The sequence below is a fragment of the Erythrolamprus reginae genome, chromosome 1, assembly GCF_031021105.1.
Source record: "Erythrolamprus reginae isolate rEryReg1 chromosome 1, rEryReg1.hap1, whole genome shotgun sequence".
NCBI classification, from domain to species: domain Eukaryota; kingdom Metazoa; phylum Chordata; class Lepidosauria; order Squamata; family Dipsadidae; genus Erythrolamprus; species Erythrolamprus reginae.
In genome coordinates, this window is record NC_091950.1 from 309,032,468 (window position 1) to 309,040,138 (window position 7,671).

Below are 7,671 nucleotides of genomic sequence, written 5' to 3' on the forward strand. Positions count from 1 at the left end.
GCAGGAATGGCGTTCCTGGCATACTGATTTGTAGCCCACCGCTGCAAATAACTCATTTCATTTCAGATTCCTTCCAAAGTAGATTCTGTAAAGAGTAAATTATAAGAAGCACTGGGATTTCACTCCATGCTCTGATTATCCAGAAGAAGTTATTCTATGCACAGAACATCTTCTCCCATTACCTATTATACAGGTATGATATATAGAACGACATATAAATAAATGTAGCATTTGTTTGTGGCTTCATGCTTGCTCAGCAGTGCCGATAGGCCCTAAAACATCTATAATATCTACAGATGGAATCTGCACAAGTCTATTTGTTTTTTTAAAATTGATAGCCTGACAAAGTTGCTTCTCGATACGAATCCGGGGTTCAGAAAAAATTTGCCTCTTCTTACAAACTTTTTTCCTCTTACTAACGCCAAACCCGAACTTCCAGGTTTGGCGTTCGGGAGGCTGCTGGGAAGCCCCCCGGTTGTTTTAAAAGGCGACAGCCGGGCGGCGCAGCTTCCCAGTGGCCTCCTGAACCTGAACTTTTGCCGAACTTCCGGGTTCGGCATTCGGGAGGCCACTGGGAAGCCCCGCAGCCTGGCTGTCACCTTTTAAAACAGCCGGGGGGTTTCCCAGCAGCCTCCCAAATGCCGAACCCGGAAGTTTGGGTTTGGCGTTCGTAAGAGGAAAAAAGTTTGTCAGCCGGGCGGCGGTGTTTTTTTGCGGGTTTTTTCCCCTCCCTGCACGGATTAATGGATTTTACATTGTTTCCTATGGGAAACAATGTTTCGTCTTACGAACTTTTCGTCTTACGAGCCTCCCCCTGGAACCAATTAGTTTTCTATGCGACGTTTCGGTGAAATCACATTCACCATCATCAGGCTGAAGTTTCAAGCTTCGTGCTGTTGTAAAAATGGAATGTTTGCAACTGTCATTTCTTCCTAGTATATAGTGTGGGGGTGGAGATTTGGTTTGAATGTAGCAAATAGATTGGGTGATTATGTTTTAGTGATCTGATTGGTTGGTGGAATCATAATTATTAGAAGGATTGACATGGTGATTTTTATGAGGTGTTTTTTTGTTTAAGGCTGGTTTCCAAATCTCTGGTAGGCGGGACGTGTCATCTCTTTTATTTATGCAAAGGGGTTTTTTCTCAATCTCTATTGCTTCTCAAGTAATTCTTCTATATAAATTTTCTGTTTTGTGAAGTAATTTAGTTTTTTCAAAGTCAATTTCGTGCCCTGTTTTTTTAATGTGCTGGACAAGGGAGATATAAACAGATATAAAGATATAAACAGATAGAGGCTCCCCTCTACAAAAGCTTGCCAAATTTTTAGCCAAATACCTTCAACCATATACAGAAACTATTACCTCATATGTTCAAAATTCATTCCACTTTATACAAATAATTAAAAAACAAAACCTACAACCCGATGACCTACTTGTGAGTTTTGATGTCGTGTCCCTTTTCACACAAATACCTATTAAAGAAGCCTTGACAGCTATCCAGGACAAACACAAGCCCCCCAAATATATCCTAGACCTTACCAACCACTGCCTGACTAATACATACTTCATCTATAACGAACAAAGATATAAACAGATAGAGGGAGCCCCCATGGGATCACCCCTCTCACCTGTCATCGTCAACCTCTACATGGAATATTTCGAAAATAATGCATTAGAGCAATCCAAATACAAACCTAAACTTTGGCTGAGATATGTTGATGATACCTTTGTAATTTGGCCACATGGTAAGGAAAAACTAGACAATTTCCTCACACATCTCAAAAACCTACACCCCAAAATACAATTTACTATGGAAACAGAAATCAATGATCAACTTCCCTTTCTAGATGTACTGGTCTATAAAAAACCCAATGGCAGCCTAGGACACACTATCTACCAAAAGAAAACCCATACCAACCGTTATCTAAATGCACACTCACACCACCACCCCGCACAAATCACCTCAGTGGCCAAAACTCTCATCACCAGAACCAAACGCCTAGCTGACCATGAGCACTTAAAAACTGAGTTGAACAAACTCAAAGATGTATTAATTTCTAATGGATTTGAAGGGAAAACAATCACAAACCTAATAAAAAAAGAGACACTCCCCAAAAAACAAGATCAAGAACAGGACAATGGTACCACTATCCTCCCTTACATCAAGGGCACCACAGACAAAATTAGTAAAATTCTGCACAAACATAACATCAAAACTTCATTTTGCACTAACCAAAAAATATCTAATATCCTAAGGAGCCCAAAAGATAAAATCCAATTGGAATACCAAGGAATCTATGAAATTCCTTGCAAAACATGTGCAGCCACATACATTAGACAAACCAATCGAAGAGTAAGTGCTCGCATTGCAGAACATAAAAATTCAATTAAAAAAGAAGAAAAGACTTCCTCCCTTGTCCAGCACATTAAAAAAACAGGGCACGAAATTGACTTTGAAAAAACTAAATTACTTCACAAAACAGAAAATTTATATAGAAGAATTACTTTAGAAGCAATAGAGATTGAGAAAAAACCCCTTTGCATAAATAAAAGAGATGACACGTCCCGCCTACAAGAGATTTGGAAACCAGCCTTAAACAAAAAAACACCTCATAAAAATCACCATGTCAATCCTTCTAATAATTATGATTCCACCAACCAATCAGATCACTAAAACATAATCACCCAATCTATTTGCTACATTCAAACCAAATCTCCACCCCCACACTATATACTAGGAAGAAATGACAGTTGCAAACATTCCATTTTTACAACAGCACGAAGCTTGAAACTTCAGCCTGATGATAGAAGAAGTAAACTTCTAGTGTGCTCATTCACGATTTAACTTCCAATGCAAAGCTCAGTGAAACTTGTTAGAGGGGAAAAAAGAGAGCATATAGGGTAGTGAGGAAAATATCAAACACCGTTATGTAAGGGCATGTGAAGCAAAGACAAATTCACTTCTAAAGGAAAGAGAAAGAACTAGAAGGTGGGATTTGTGTAGTTGTTGTACAGCGCGGTGCCAAATACTTCATTCTATCTGTTCAAGTCTGATAGAAAAGATCTCATTAGCATGTTCTCTGTACTATTAGAGAGAACATATGGACAACAGTGTTGATTAATCATCTGTCCTCATTTGCCCTGTTACCCTGGCAAACAAAAAAGATTCTCAGCTAAAGCCTGGGAACAGAAGAGACACCAGAGAATCCCTTCAGTTTGGATTACAAGTTGTCTTTGTGAAAAGGAAAGTGTTACAAAAAAGAGTGATTCAAGAACAGGTAACTATTTTCACTAAACCTTTCAGCTTTCTGAATGCAATTGAATTGCTAACTAGCATAAAGAGGGCAATCTGAGAGGAGTATTGGTTCACAGCTCAGATGGCCAGATACTCCTTTGACTGACAACTAACACAAAAGACTCTTTTACACCCTTTTGTTGCTCTTTCCAGGAACTGCCATGTAATCCCAGTATGAAGGTTAGTTTATTATTGGCACCAATGTAATAAAAGAAGTAAGTAACTCAATCTGTTTTCTCTTGCAATTAAAAATCACTAAGAGTTAATTTCATGAACAGAAATGATGCTGTATCAATGATGTTGTGCACTGAAATTTTATTTTAAAAAATTCACACGAGACGTTTGGACAAAGAGAACAGAAATGTTTATTCTCTCTGGGTATACCAAAAACGGTTTGCAAAGCGGGTATTCTTCATAAGGGAAGAGACACTTGTACAGAAGCTAAAGAGCAGGTTATATAGTTTTACAAGTCACAAAGGTACATAGAATTCCTCAACCTATCACAGGGGTACACAGAATTCCTTGCCTAAATATGGTCTACATCCTGTTTCTTTCTCCTGGAGATGAATAGTATCTTATATGGTTTATTGGGTAAACAGCAAACATTTATCTTGTTAAAATGACAGTCACAAGATAAGGAAAAACAGGAAATCCTTATCTTGTTAAAGACAGAAGCTACAGACAGCAAATACTGATATCCTTAAAGGAAAAACAGGAAATCCATATCTTGTTAAGGACAGAAGCTACAGACATCAAATACTGATATTATTAAAATAAAACTTAAATTATTTTATACACAATGGATTTTTCCTTCAATGTGCACTTCTAAACTAGTAATTATACTCCAATTGTAATGCTCAATTTAAATGATTTGGTTTTAATTCCTATATAATGGAATATCATTAAGATAAAAAATAAACAAGCAAAAAGCCCACCTTTTTTAACAATGTATTTCTCAACACATGAAGTAGAATTAGCATTACTCTCTAATTGCACTAATTATGAAAATAGTTGTAGGTATACAGTATTTATTTAGTAGTAAGTCCTGCTATATCCTAGGGAGCTCATTTCCAAATAAAAGGGGATAGACTCAAATGTAGCCTGCATGTTTATGTTTTGTATTTCACAATGTTTCTTGCTGATCAAATGATTTTTTAAAATCATGCCTTAATGTAATATAATATTGAATGAATAGCCCTTCACCCTCAAACTGTTTCAACTCCTACCCTCAAAACGTCGCTACAGAGCACTGCACACCAAGACAAGTAGACACAAGAACAGTTTTTCCCCGAACGCCATCACTCTACTAAACAAATAATTCCCTCAACACTGTCAGACTTTTTACTAAATCTGCACTTCTATTCTACTAGTTTTTCTCATCATTCCTATCATCCTTTCCCTCCCACTTAGGACTATATGATTGTAACTTGTTGCTTGTAGCCTAAGATTTTTATTAATACTGATTGTGTCTTCACTGCTTATTTGACCCCTATGGCCATAGTTCCCTCTAAGCTGAGCAGTGCGCAATCGCTCACTTAAAAATCATAATCAACTCAGAGTTTTCCAAACCTGCCCAGAAGCCGAGAGGGAAAGAGTGAGAGGGAAGGAGAGAGAGAGAGGAAGAGAGGAAGAGAGAGAAACATATAGAAAAAAGAGAGGAAGGAAAAGAGAAAGAAAAAGAATGGGAGTAAGGAAGAGAGAAAGAAAATCAAAATCTACTGTGAAACTAGCTCAACTATTTAAGTGGCATTTTGATACTGATAGAGTTGCCCTATTATGAGCTCACTGTTATAGACACACAGTACAGTATTTTATTTTGAAATTCTCTGAGGCAAAACAGGGTGGGTTTTTTATTTGTTTGTTTGTTTGTTTGTTTATTATTTCTGTGCCGCCCAGTCCTGAAGGGACTGCCGCTCAGACACTATACTTTTCCACCCACCCCCCCAAAAAATTAGAGGGAACACTGCCTATGGTAATCATTAAATGTTGTACCACATGATTCTTGACAAATGTATCTTTTTCTTTTATGTACGCTGAGAGCATATGCACCAAGACAAATTCCTTGTGTGTCCAATCACACTTGGCCAATAAAATTCTATTCTATTCTATTCTATTCTGTACTGAACTCCATCCAAATCTTTTGGAGATGAGCTGTATTAGGTGCAGTGGTTAGAGTGCAGTACTGCAGCCTACTTCTGCTGACTGCCGGCTGCTTTCAATTTTGCAGTTCAAATTTCACCAATCTCGAAATTGATTCATCCTTCCATCCTTCCAAGGTGGGTAAAATGAGGACCAAGATCATTGGAGGTAATATGCTGACCCTGTAAACTGCTTAAAGGGGGCACTGTAAAGTCTACGTGCTATTGCTATTTGAGGTACTACAGAAAGATAAGAATCTTATCTTGCCATTAATGTCAGTCCATGACTAACCATATTGTATGTTATCTAGGCTTGGTCAAACCTATTACAACTTTTGCTTGATACTGTTTTCATAAACAAATATTGATGCTTGTATAGCTCATGGCACACACATTTGGTGAATAACACAATACATACACCACCTCTTAATAATGTCTACAAATCAGTTTCCGGTCACAATTCAAAGTGTTGGTTATGACCTTTAAAGCTCTTCATGGCATTGGACCAGAATATCTCCGAGACCGCCTCCTGCCGCATGAATCCCAGCGACCGATTAGTTCCCACAGAGTGGGCCTTCTCCGGGTCCCGTCAACTAAACAATGTCGGTTGGCGGGCCCCAGGGGAAGAGCCTTCTCTGTGGCGGCACCGGCCCTCTGGAACCAACTCCCCCCGGAGATTAGAACTGCCCCTACTCTTCCTGCCTTCCGTAAACTCCTTAAAACCCACCTTTGCCGTCAGGCATGCGGGAACTGAAACATCTCCCCCTGGGCATGTTTAATTTATATATGGTATGCTTGTGTGTATGTCTGTTAGTATATGGGGTCTTTCTTAAATCTTTAAATATTTTAAATTGTCAGATTATTTATGATTTGTTTCCACGTGTTGTGAGCCGCCCCGAGTCTTCGGAGAGGGGCGGCATACAAATCTAAGTAATAAAATAAATAAATAATGTTGGAATAGTAAAGGAATCTTTAATATTCAGTGAGCAAATTATATAATGAATTCAATTACTCTACTGCAGTGTTTCTCAATTATTTTCCGTTAGCCCCCCCCCCCCCAGGAAAAAGTAAACATTTCACACATACACCCTCCAACTCTCCACCGGGATAATTGTTTGCAATATTCAGCATGTTTTCAATGAAAAAACTGAAGCGCCTTATCAGCGTGATTGGGGTGTAATATGTTTAAGCGACACCTTAATTTATTTGTCTTCATGCTGTCTGCTGCCAACATTTTTAGACACAGTAAACATACTGGTCTTTCCTCATCTCCCACCGTAGTCACAGTGAAGCTAAGCGTTATATATGCTTTGTCACATTTCCTCATCTTAGCTTTTGGGAGACTTACGTTTGTCTCATTATCTCCATCTCTATCCTCCTTTCTTTTCATCCCTGTTAAATATTTTTCCGTGGTGTCTCTTAAGGGTTTGCTATATGCACTTCATATCTCCTACTCTGTGCTGTGTGCTATTGCTCAGTGTAAAACACCCCTACTCCCTACAGTAAAAAAATCACAGTCCCCGGGGCCACGTGCCCCCCTGGCATCGCTCCACACACCCTCATGGGCCCCCGTCCCACTATTTGAGAAACACTGCTCTAGTGGATCAGAACTTTTCAAAACTTTTTCATATCGGTGCCTGCATTTCTTTCTAAAAGAAAGCAGAGAAGCCAGTAAGTTTTCCTAGATAATCATTGACTCATTTATAATATAAGATTTCCACCCAAGAAATTTTGCAGATCTTCCAAAAGTTTTCCAAAGCACCTGAAGGCCAGACAACGGAATAATGGATGGATACTGATCAAGAGAGATTCAACCTAGAAATAAGGAGAAATTTCCTGACAGTGAGAGCAATCAACCAATGGAACAGCTTTCCTTCAGAAGTTGTGGGAGCTTCATCACTGGAGGCTTTCAAGAAGAGACTAGACTGCCATCTGACAGAAATGGTGTAGGGTCTCTTGTGTGGATGGGGGGTTGGACTAGATGACCTACAAGTTCCCTTCCAACTCTGTTAATGTGTTAATATGCTACCCCACCAGAATTGCTCAGATCTATTCGATGATCTCCAATTCTAGATTATATGGAATGACTCTAAAATATTATCAGACTTATGAAATTATTTTACCTTTTGTCTCACAGAAAGTTTTCTGATACAATCTTGGCACACTTTAGTACTAACTGCATTTGAAACAGCTTAAATATTATTTGAATGTATAAATAATTATGAAACAAATTACATA